The following is a 12599-nucleotide window of genomic DNA, read 5'->3' on the forward strand; positions in this document are numbered from 1 at the left end:
ATGATTAGGTTTTGATTCAAAAACGAAAAAATAGGAGGCATTCTGAAACAAAAATATAGGATTAGGGTTTTGATTAAAATATAGAAGACATTCTGAAAAGAAAACATAGGATTAGGGTTTTGATTCAAAACGAAAAAAAGCGTATTCCGAAAGAAAAACATATAATTAGGGTTTTGATTGGAAAATATGAGACATTTCCTAAAAGAAAACATAGGATTATGGTTTTGATGCAAAAAGATAGGAGACATTCCTAAAAGAAAAAAATAGGATTAGGGTTTTTACTAAAAAAATGGAGACATTCGGAAAAGAAAACATCAGATTAGGGTTCATATGGAAAGAAAACATAGGACTAAGGTTATGATTAAAACCAACAAATTAGAGACATTTTGAAAAGAAAACATAGGATTATGCTTTTGATTCAAAAATAGGACTCATTCTGTAAAGAAAACATAGGATTAGGTTTTTTTATTCAAAACTGAAAAACAAAAATAGGAGACATTTCAAAAAGAAAACTTTTGATAAAGGTTTTGATTAGAAAATTTGAGACATTCCTAAAAGAAAACATAGGATTAAGCTTTTGATTTAAAGCAAAAAAATATGAGACATTCCATAAAGAAAACATAGGATTAGGGTTTTGAATAAAAAATATGACACATTCCAAAAAGAAAATATAGGACTGGGGTTTTGATTAAAAAATAGAAGACATTACAGAAAGTAAACATAGGATTAGGATTTGGATTGAAAAGTAGGAGACATTCAGTAAAGAAAACATAGTATTAGGGTTTTGATTCAAAAATAACGGACATTCTAAAAAGAAAGCATAAGATTAGGTTTTTGATTCAAAAATAAAAAATAGGAGGCATTCCGGACGGAAAACATAGGATTAGGGTTTTGATTAAAAAATAGGAGACATTCTAAAAATCATAGGATTAGGGTTTTGATTCAAAACAGGAAAATAGCCGACATTCCAAAAAAAACATACATTGGATTAGTGTTTTGATTCGAAAATAGGAGACATTCAGAAAAAATATAGATTAGGGTTTCAATTTAGAAATAGGAGACATTCCGAAAATATATGATTAGGTTTTTTATCCAAAACTAAAAAATAGGAGACATTATAAAGTAAAACATATGATTAAGGTTTTTACTAAAAAAATGGAGACATTCAGATAAGTAAAACTGGATTTGTTGTTTTATAAAAAAATATGAAACATTATGGAAAGAAAACATAAGATTAGGGTTTTGATTAAAACCGACAAATTGGAGACATTCTGAAAAGAAAACAAAGGATTATTTTTTTGATTCAAAAATATGACACATTCTTAAAAGACAACATAAGGTTAGATTTTTTTATTCAAAACTGAAAAATAGGTGACATTTCAAAAAGAAAATATTAGATTAGGGTTTTGATTGAAAAATTGAAGACATTCCTAAAAGAAAAATATAGGATTAAGGTTTTGATTTAAAACCGAAAAATATGAGATATGCCATAAAGAAAACGTAAGATTAGGGTTTTGAATAAAAAATAGCACACATTCTGAAAAGAAAACATAGGATTAGGATTTTGATTCAAAAAATCAAAAACTAGAAGACATTAGAAAAAGAAAACATTTGATTACTGTTTTGATTGAAAAATAGGAGATATTCTTAAAAGAAATAACATGATAGGTGTTTTGATTCAAAAACAAGGTTCATTTCAAATAGAGATTAATGTTTTGATTCAAAAATAGGAGTCATTTCAAAAATAAAATATGGGATTAGGGTTTTGATTGAAAACTGAAAAATAGAAGACATTCCAAAAAGAAAACATACGATTAGGATTTTGATTAAAAAAAGAGACATTGCGAAAAGAAAAACATAGGATTTATCTGATTTTGATTCAAAACTGATAAATAATAGACATTCTGAAAAGAAAACATTAGATTTGGATTTTGATTCAAAAATAGGAGACATTCTGAAAAGAAAACATAAGATTAGGGCTTCGATTAAAAAATTGGAGACATTCCAAAAAGAAAACCTAGGATTATGGTTTTGATTAAAAAATATGAGATAATACAAAAAAAAACAAAGGATTAGGATTTTGATTGAAAAACAAAAAAATGGGAGACATTCCAAAAAAAACATGGGATCAGGGTTTTGATTGAAAATAGGAGAAATTCTGAATGGGAGCCATGGGATTAGGGTTTAGACTTCAAAACCAAAAAACAATGTACGCCCTAAAAAGAAAAATTATAGGATTAGGGTTTTGATTCAAAAATAGGATACATTCCTAAAAAGAGTTATTAGGGTTTTTGATTCAAAAATAGAAGGCATTTTTCAAATTGAAAAATTAGGATTAGGTTTTTGTTTGAAAAGCGAAAATTAGGAGACATCGCACATAGGATTATTGTTTTTAATTGTAAAGTAAGAGACATTCTGAAAAGAAAACATAGACTAATGTTTTGATTAAAAAATAGGTGCCATTCTAAAAAGAAAATATAGAATTAAGGTTTTGGCAAATAAAAATAGGAGACATTCCAAAGAAAACATAATATTAGTGTTTTGATTGAAAAATTGGAGACATTCCGAAAAGAAATCATTGGATTTGGCTTTTGATTCGAAACTGATGAATAGGAGACATTCCAAAAGAAAAACATAGGGTTTTGATTAAAAAATCGGAGACATTCCGAAAAGAAACAATAGGATTACAATTTTGATTCCAAACTGATAAGTAGGAGACATTTCGATAAGAAAACATAGAATTAGCGTTCTGATTACGAAAATTGGAGACATTACAAAAAGAAAAAACATAGGATTAGGGATTTGATTAAAACATCAAAAAATAGGAGACATTACAAAAAGAAAACATAGGATTTGGGGTTTGATTGAAAAATAAGAGAAGATATGAAAGGAATATATTGAATTAGGGTTTTGATTCAAAGCTGAAAAATAGGAGACATTCTAATAAGAAGAAATAGGTTGAGACCTGAAAATAGGAGATATTCCGAAAATACAAACATAGCGTTTGTGTTTTGATTGAAAAATAGGAGACATTCTAAAAAGAAAACATTCGATTGTGGTTTTGGTTCAAAATAGAAAAATAGGAGACATTCTGAAAAAATCATACTGTTAACATTTTGATTAAAAAATAGAAGACCTTACGAAAAGAAAACTTAGAATTATGTTTTTGATTGAAAAGCGTAAATTAGGAGACATTCCAAAAAGATAACATATGATTATTATTTTGATTAAAAAATAGGAGATATCATAAAAAGAAAAAATAGAATTAGGGTTTTAATTTAAAACAGACGAATAGGAGACATTCGGAAAAAAAACATAGGATTAGGGTTTTGATTGAAAAATAGGAGACAATCCAAGAAAAAAAACATTCGATTAGGTTTTTTTATTCAAACACAAAAAATAGAAGACATTCCACAATAAAAACATAGGATTATTGTTTTGATTGGAAAATTGGAGACCTTTCAAAATGAAAATATAGGACTAGGGTTTTGATTCAAAACCAAAATATATGGTACAAACCAGAAAGAAATCAAAGGATTTGGGTTTTGATTCAAAATAGGAGACATTCTGTAAGAAAAAATAGCATTAGGGTTTTGTTACAAAACATAAAAATAGGAGACATTGAGGAAAGAAATCATAGGATTATGATTTTGATTAAAAATAGTAAAATAGGGGATATTCCGAAAAGAAAACATTGAATTATTGTTTGATTGAAACCTAAGACACATTCTGAAGAGAAAATATTGGATTAGGTTTTTTATATAAAATCAAGAAAAAGGGGACATTACAAAAATAAAACATAGGATTAGTCTTTTGATTGAAAATATAGTCATTTAGAAAAGAAAACATAGGATTAGGTTTTTAATTAAAAAAATAGTAGACATTCTGAAAGAAAAAAATATGATTAGTGGTTTGATTGAAAAATGAAAGACTGGAGACATTCCAATAGATAACATAGGATTAGGATTTGGATTCAAAAATAGGAGACATTTCCAAAAGAAAACATAGGATTACTATTTTGATACAAAAACAGGAGACATTTTGAAAAACAAAAGTCGGATTAGTGTTTTGATTCAAAACTGAAAAATAGGAGATATTCGAAAAGAAAACAAATGATTAGGGTTTTGGCTGAAAAATAGGAGACATTCCAAAAAGAAAACATTGGATTATTTTTTTGAATAAAAACAAAAAAATAGGAGACATTTCGAAGAGAAAACACAGGATTTGGGTTTTGATTGAAGAATAAGAGGCCTTTCTTAAAGGAAACATATGATTTTGGTTTTAATTCAAAAATAGGTGGCATTCCTTGAAGAAAGCATAATATTAGGGTTTTTATTCAAAACCAGAAAATATGAAATATACCGTAAAGAAAACATAGGATTTGGGTTTTGATTCAAAAAATATTAAACATTCCAAAAAACAAACATAGGCCAAAAAGAAAACTTATGATGGTTTTGCATCCAAAAATAGGAAACATTCTGAAATGAAATTATAGGATTGGCATTTTGCTTCAAAAAGAGGAGGCATTCGGAAAGAAAATATAGTATTAGGGTTTTGACTCAAAACCAAAAAATAGAAGACATTCCGAAAGGAAAACATAATCTTTGGTTTTTGATTTAAAAATAGGATGCATTCCAAAATGAAAACATAACATTAGGGTTTTGGTTAAAAATTAGGAGCCATTCCAAAAATAAAAACATAGAATTAGGGTTTTTATTCTGTTGTTGCCAGAATACAACAATGAATTTATTGGGGATCTTGATATAATGGAACTTTGACCTTGGAGGTCGAAAAAAAAAAGTTAGAATCTCTTCCTTCTTCAAATGCCAAGACCTATAATAGTGTGGGAAGTATTCCCCACAAACACTCCGATGGCTAAGTAAGTGGAGAATAAACGCTGGTCTTCCTTTGATGTTTTTCCTAAAAAATGTCTCTCTCTCGATTAAATGATGCAGGCTATTTATAGATATGTAATTAACAATTACGCAAATAATTCATGTGTTCGAGATTGTGGGTGTAAAGGAGATAGTTGGTGTGATGTGAGATAGTGGGCTACTACGTGGTTAATAGAAGTTTGAGTTAGTCGACATCAATTGCTCCGCACTTCTATCTTTGGCTTATAACCGAAAAGATGGAAGTAGATTCTTATCTGCTTCAAATTTCTTTTAAACTTATTCTGGCAATAATATTTGAATTTATCCACAGATAAGATACAACTAATTTAAATTTATTTATATCTAGATAATATGGTTGGATAAAGCTCTAATATACTTGAATTTATCATTATCATTGGATAAAGATTTATCTGTTGAGTTCAACTCAAATTTGAACTCTTACCTTCCGACCTCTATATAAGGAAGTCCCCACCCCACTTTTAGAATCACAAGGCCTCTATTGGGTTAAAGATTTTTGACATCGCAGCTGAGTTAAAGTATTTTTGGCATTCTTCCCGTGGTCATCAAAGATTTTTGCAAGTCGCTTTGCTTCTCTGAAGTTTGGAGTTATTAATATTAATTAATTAATTTTTCTTTCCTCTCTTCCACCGACAGCATCCTAAAAGGTTATATATATATATTATTTTTAATTAATTAATTAATTAATTAATTAATAATATATGTGTATATATTAACTATATACATATCTCTTTCTCCTGCCGATCTTCCGTTATCTTTTTTTATTATTATTATTATTAACTTAATTAACTGGTTAATATTATCTATATATATATATATTAGCATTACCTTGTCATGGCTCGAATGAAGCAGACTAGTAGACTTGTTACATCCTTTGGACCTCAGCCTCACTTCGTGATAAGCGCCTGTCTTCCTAGCTCTCTAAATGAAGGTGATGTTCAAAGTTTCAGGGCTAAGTATTCGATTCCTTCCAACTGGAGAATTAGTCTTCCTAGCGATACTAGTTGTACTTTCTTTTCGCCAGTGTCATGTCTTTTGCCTTTCATGAGGCGTTGCTTGATATGGGCATTTACTTTCCTATGCCCTCCTTCATAATGGAATTCTAGAAGCTTAACAAGCTATCTCTTGCTCAGCTTCATCTGAATTCCTGGAGGTTTTTAATAAGCTTTCATATTTCTAGCTTTATTAGTGGGTTTAGGGTCTCAGTCGACCTTTTTCATCTCTTTTTTGAGCTTCAACCTTGTAAAGTTAAGTCTGGTCGTCATGTCCTTCATGGGACTTCTTCTTTCCTTATTGATGATCTCGAAGGCAGATGGGTTCTTGTTTACCCGCCAAAAGGTTCTTGGAAAGGTCCTTACCAATGGTGTTGGAACAGAAGGGGATATCAAGAAAACCTTAAGTCCCACTTAGAGAGAAATTTGCCACTGAGATTCATGTCATTGAGCATTCCTGCCATAATATCAGTACACATATGAACCCTTTCTAAGTTAAGGGTAGTAGGGTATGGCGTTCTTGCACCTTCTCCTTCGTTGTCCTCTTATTCTTCTTCCTATCTTTCATCCTCTCATGCTAATGCTACAGGCAAAGAGACTAATTTGAGCCAAGGTGATTTTTTTTAATTTTTTTAAAGGAATGTATTTGACTATGACCTTCAGCATATGTTTTCATGCTTTTATTTAAAGTTTTTTTACTAGATATGGTATCCAAAAACTCTGCATTTGCTGCTCTCCAAACGGGTTAACAAAAGCGTGCTCGAGACAATGAGACTTTGAAACTTTCACAACCCGGATCTTCTCAGGTTTTTAAGTTAGGTGCATCTCCTCCTCCAAAAAGATTGAAGTCTCCTACATCCAAAAGTGCTAACCTTGTCAATTCCGAAGTTGTTAAGGCTTCCTCCAGGGGTTTTGACCCTAATCTTGATGCTCCCCAAGGTTTGAACCTTGATGTTTTCAGGGGTTCTAACCTTAACACTTGCAAAGGTTCAAACCCTCCCAATAAAGCCAAAAATGATGCTTCAAAGGGTTCTAACCCCTTATTATCATCTGAAAGCCTTGTGGTTTCACGTCGTAAAAGAAGGGAATTATGTTCTAAGTCTCTTTTAGGTGTTAATCTCACCTTTCCTTCCATGGAACCACATCAGGCATTTAATCGGGTATATAAGGATCATGCTAAACTTAGGAGTACTCTAAAAGTGGCACCTTTTAGGTTTTATCCTGGTTTATTCGATACAGATAGTATTACTCGATCTAGATGGCTTCTAGATTGATGTATTCTTCTATTCTTCCACGAGATAAGGAGTCTTATTTTGCTAATATGACAGAGAATATAGATGTTGCTGAACGTCTTTTAGTTGAGGTATTTATCTCTTTTGTTTTTCTTTTTCCTTACGGATAATTTAATTTTGATGTCTTTTTCTTTATTAAGGATAGGTTGCTCAACATTCTTCTTTGGCGTTTAGGTTGATGTAATCATTGAATCAACGCTTAGAAGATTCAAATATTCATCAAAAGAAGTTGTACTTGACTATTAAGGACCTTCAAAAACACAACAAGGAAATTACCGCCCACCTTAACTCTTCAGAGGTGGAACTTGCTAGTTTGAGAGGGTATGCATCCAAGTGTTCCACCTTGAATGATGAGAATAAGAGACTCAAAGATAAGGTTTTGTCTTTATGTTTGACTATCACTTCTCTTGGGAAAGATTTAGCTTCTGAATGACAAACTACTTCCACATTGAAGGATGAGATATTTTCTCTTTGTTAGACATTAGATGTTGAGCAATAATCTATCCGCGCTACTGTTGTTCAAGAATATCATGAGTCATTGAATTGTTATCAAAGGAAATTTGCAGTCAGTGTTACCTTCATCAAGACTAGCTTTTATCTTGCTCGAGAGCTTCTTGAGAAGGAACATGGTCATCCTTATCCCGAGTTAGTCTTCTCAAATACTAGCTCCATTGTTGAGCCTTTTCCTTGGAAGAGTTTTGATCCCACTGAGGAGGATGTTACTATCTCTTTAAACTCTGGCCTTCACGATGACTTAGATGATCTTATTGGCCCTTAGTAGTTTTTTGGGAAGAATGGTGTGTCCTCCGAAAGTCATGATGATGAGATCTCAGCTTTGCAGGGTTTAGATGAGGAACAAATTTTTGATGAGATGCCTTCCCTTGTTAGTCATGAATAATCTGTACATTCTGCACCATAATAATCTTTCTTCTTTTGTAATGATTATTTACAGTTTCCTTATTTAGGGCTTAATAATGTGGTGTAAACTTTCAATAAAAGTGATTATTTATATATTCCTTATTTAGAGCTTAATATTTTGTTGTTACTTTAACTTGCTCTTAGCTCGGCATCATATGTGTGAAAAATATTTGTTACCGACTTCCTTTTGTAGGAATATGTTGACTTTTCTTGCTTATGTGAGCTTTGGTGTTATCTCTTTCAAAGTGTAGACCATACATTAGGTTTTTTATATGTGAGCTTTCATTCCCCGTAAAATGAATGTTTAAGGTATGAACCATTTATAGAATATCAGGTTCTTAAGATTTGTACTTTCATTCCCCTATAGAATGAAAATCTAAAGTACGAACCGTTCATCTCTTCCCTTATAGAAGATCAGCTTCTTAAGATGTGTACCTTCATTCCCCGTAGAATGAAAGTTTAAAGTACGAACCATTCATCTTTTCCTTTATAGAAGTTTAGGTTCTTAAGATATGTACTTTCAGTCCCCGTAGAATGAAAGTTTAAGGTGCGAACCGTTCATCTCTTCCTTTATAGAAGATCAGATTCTTAAGAGGTGTACTGTTATTTCCCCATAGAATGAAAGTTCAAGGTGCGAACCGTTCATCTCTTCCTTTATAGAAGATCAGGTTCTTAAGAGTTGTACTTTCATTGCTAAGGATTTGAACTGAGACTACGTCATTCTTGTTCTTGAAAACCTGTTAGCATGAAAAATTAAAACACATGATAATTACGTGGAAAACCCCAATAAAGGGGAGAAATCCACGTGACCGTAATGACGGTGACATTTATTTCTATTGATTTATAACATACAATTTAAAAAATGTATATGCTCTGAAAATAGAGCTTCAGATGATTGGTGTTCCAAGTCTTTTCAATCTTTTTTCCCTCCAAGGATTCTAGCTTGCATGTTGCTGGACCAATCATTCTTCTCACCAGATAAGGTCTTTCCCAATTTGGGCTGAGCTTCACTTCTTCTATAATAGTATTTGTGATGGACGTTTTTCTCCGCACGAGACAACCTTCAACAATAGGTCATTCTATCACTTTTGAGTTAAAGTAACGAGCCACCCTTTGTTGATAAGCTGCTAAACATATATAGCTTTGATCTCTTTTTTCATCTAGGAGGTCTAAATTATTTCTAAGTGCTTCTGAGTTGCCTTCTTCATGAAATTCGACCATTCTTGGAGACGCTGCCCTGATTTCTACTTGTATTAAAGCCTCCGTTCCGTAGGTAAGGTTGAAAGGTGTTTCTCCCATGGAGACCTTACTAATTGTCCTACACGCCCAAAGGATTGACATAAGCTCTTCTGCCCATGATCCTTTCGCCTTGTCTAAATGCATTTCTAGACCTTCCATGTTAGTTTGATGCTTCTTTCTGCTTCTCCATTAGCTTGGGGGTATGCCACAGAAGCAAAGCTAAGTTGAATATGGAGCCTTTCACAAAAGTCCTCAAATGAGTCACAATCAAACTGTTTTCCTTGTTCTGCGATTAATATTCTTTGAAGTCCAAATTGATAAATGATGTCTTTCCAAACTATAATTTCTATCTTTTTGCTTGTTATTGTTGCCAATGGTTCTGCTTCTACCCATTTGATGAAATAATCAGTTGCCACCATTAAGAATTTCCTTTCTCCAATTGCTTGGGGCAAAGGTACCAAATGATCTAATCCCCATTTAGCAAATGGGGTTGGTTCAATATCACTTCTGAATGTTGAGGTAGGATCGCTTTGGATAGGTGTAAACCTTTGGCATTTATCACACTTCTTTACCTTCCTTGAAGCATCAACTCTTAGGGTAGGCCAATAAAATCCTGCACTCAAGACTATGGTGCTAAGGCTCTCTCTCCCATATGTTGTCTATATATCCCTTCATGGACTTCAGCTAATGCATATTCTGCATCTTGTTTATGGAGGCACATCAAAATTGGCACGGAAAACCCCTTCTTATATAGCACATCATTTATCAGAGTGAAACGAGCTGCTTTCATCTTTAATTTTTTGGCTTCTAGTGTGTTTAAAGTTAGCTCCCCATCTTTTAAGAATTTCTTAAAGGGTATTCTCCAATCATTCCCATCTTCAATGTTTGCTATGTTCTTCTCTTGAATACTTGGCCTTTGAAGTTCTTCATGATGTACTATCCTTCCCTTTGTTTCCATCGATGAGAGTAATTTGGACAAGGCGTCTACATGACTATTTGAATTCCTATTAACTTGTAACAATTGGAATTCTTCAAACTCTTGAAACAAGGTTTTAACCTTGTGAAGGTATTTGCTTATGATTGGTTCTTTTGCTTCATATTCTCCATGAAACTATTAAACCACTAATTGTAAATCACTATAGCCCATCAATCTTTTCACCTGTAGGTGCTTGGCTAAGCTCATTCTTGATATGATTACTTCGTATTCTGCAATGTTGTTTGAGCTTAAAAAGGTAGAGCATAATGAATACTCTAGTATATCTCCTTCAAGAGAGATCAGAACTACCCCAGCTCCGCTCCCCGATGAACTTGATGCTCCATCCACAAACATCTCCATATGTGTTCATCTACTTTGTTTAGCTCCTCTTCTCGAGTGCATTCTACTATGAAGTCAGCTAAAGCATGACCTTTGATTGCTTCTCTAGGTTCAAAGCAAATATTATACTCTCCTAGTTCAATCGCCCACTTTGTAAATCTTCCAGAGCATTATGGTCTTTGTAATATTTGACGTAATGGTTGATCTGTTAAGACCACTACAAGATGAGCTTGAAAGTAGGGTCTTAATTTTCTGGAAGCCATCACAAGTGTTAATGCTACCCTTTCAGCAAAACGGTATCGAGATTCCATACCTCGAAGTACTTTACTAATGTAGTACACTAATTTATCCACTTTTCCCTCCCTCCTCAATAAGACTACACTTAAAGCCATCTTGCTAACTCCCAAATATACAAATAATGGCTCTTTAGGCTCAGGTCTAGTCAAAAGAGGTATCTGCTTTAAGTAATTTTTTAGCTCTTCAAAAGCCTTGTCACATTCTGAGGTCCATTCAAAATTCTTCTCACCTCTTAAAGTCTTAATGAAAGGAAGGCTCCTTTCAGTGGACTTGGAAAGGAACCTATTTAGGGTTGCTATTCTTCCAGTTAAGGGTTGCACCTTTTTCATAGATGATGGAGATCTCATCTCTAGTATGGTTTGAACCTTCTCTGGGTTAGCTTCTATCCCTCATTTAGTTATCATGTAACCAAGAAATTTTCCAGATTGAACCCCAAACGTACATTTGTTGGGGTTAAGCCTCATGTCATATTTTCTTAATACATCAAAAATTTGGTTGAGTTTTTCTGTATGAGATTTACCTATCTTGCTCTTGGCAATCATATCATTGACGTAAGCTTCCATAGTGTTACCCAAAAGGTGTTCGAATACCTTGTTCACCATTCTTTGATAGGTTGTTCCAGTATTTTTTAGTCCAAAAGGCATTACTTTGTAACAATATGTCCCTTTCTTAGTGATGAAAGTAGTCTTTTCTTTGTCTGAGGGATTCATCTTTATCTGATGATATCCTAAGAAAGCATCCATAAAGCTTAGCAACTCATAGCCTGTGGTCTCATCCACTTACTTGTTAATTCTTGGTAAAGGATATGAATGTTTTGGGCAAGCTTTATTAAGATTTGTGAAGTCTACGCATACTCTCCATTTCCCATTTGATTTCTTCACCATTACAACATTGGCAAGCCATTCTGGTTGTTGGACCTCTTCAATAAAATCAGCTTTGAATTAGTTTATCTATCTCTTCTTTTTGGGCATGTTGCCTTTTCAGGTGCCAGATTCCTTATTTTCTACTTTATTGGCTTTATACTTGGGTCCAGATTCAAGTTACGAGAAATTACCTCTAAACTAATGCCTGGCATGTCAGCTGGTGTCCACTTCTCTTTTTTTTTCTTCAGTCATTCCACTCCCTAAGTAAGTGACCTTATCTGGATTATCATCTTTTAACCTCACAGGTTCTACTTTTTTCACAGGCTTTGGCTTATCAGCTGAGTCTTCTGAGATTGCCAAGGTTTCATCCCTTAACAATTGTTTCCCTTTCATGGAAGATACATAACAGCTACGATCTTTCTTTTGTTCTCCTCTTACTTGCCCTATTCCTCCTGAGGTTAGAAACTTCATTAACAAATAGCTTGAAGAGAGCACAGCTCTCATGTCATTAAGCAAAGGCCTTCCTAGGATTGCATTGTAAGCTGGTGACAGGGACTTACTTTCCACAAAATTCGCCATTCTTGTAATGTGACGTTGTTCCTCACTAAACGTGATCAGCAACTGGATTGATCCCATGATACGAACTGATTCTTCTGAGAAGCTAAATAGTGGGAATGACACCTTCTTCAATCTATCATATGATAAATTCATCTTCTCAAAGCAATCCAATAGATAAGGTTTACAGAGCTCCCATTATAAATGAGAATTCT

Source organism: Dioscorea cayenensis, chromosome 20 (genome assembly GCF_009730915.1).
Source record: "Dioscorea cayenensis subsp. rotundata cultivar TDr96_F1 chromosome 20, TDr96_F1_v2_PseudoChromosome.rev07_lg8_w22 25.fasta, whole genome shotgun sequence".
Lineage (NCBI taxonomy): Eukaryota > Viridiplantae > Streptophyta > Magnoliopsida > Dioscoreales > Dioscoreaceae > Dioscorea > Dioscorea cayenensis.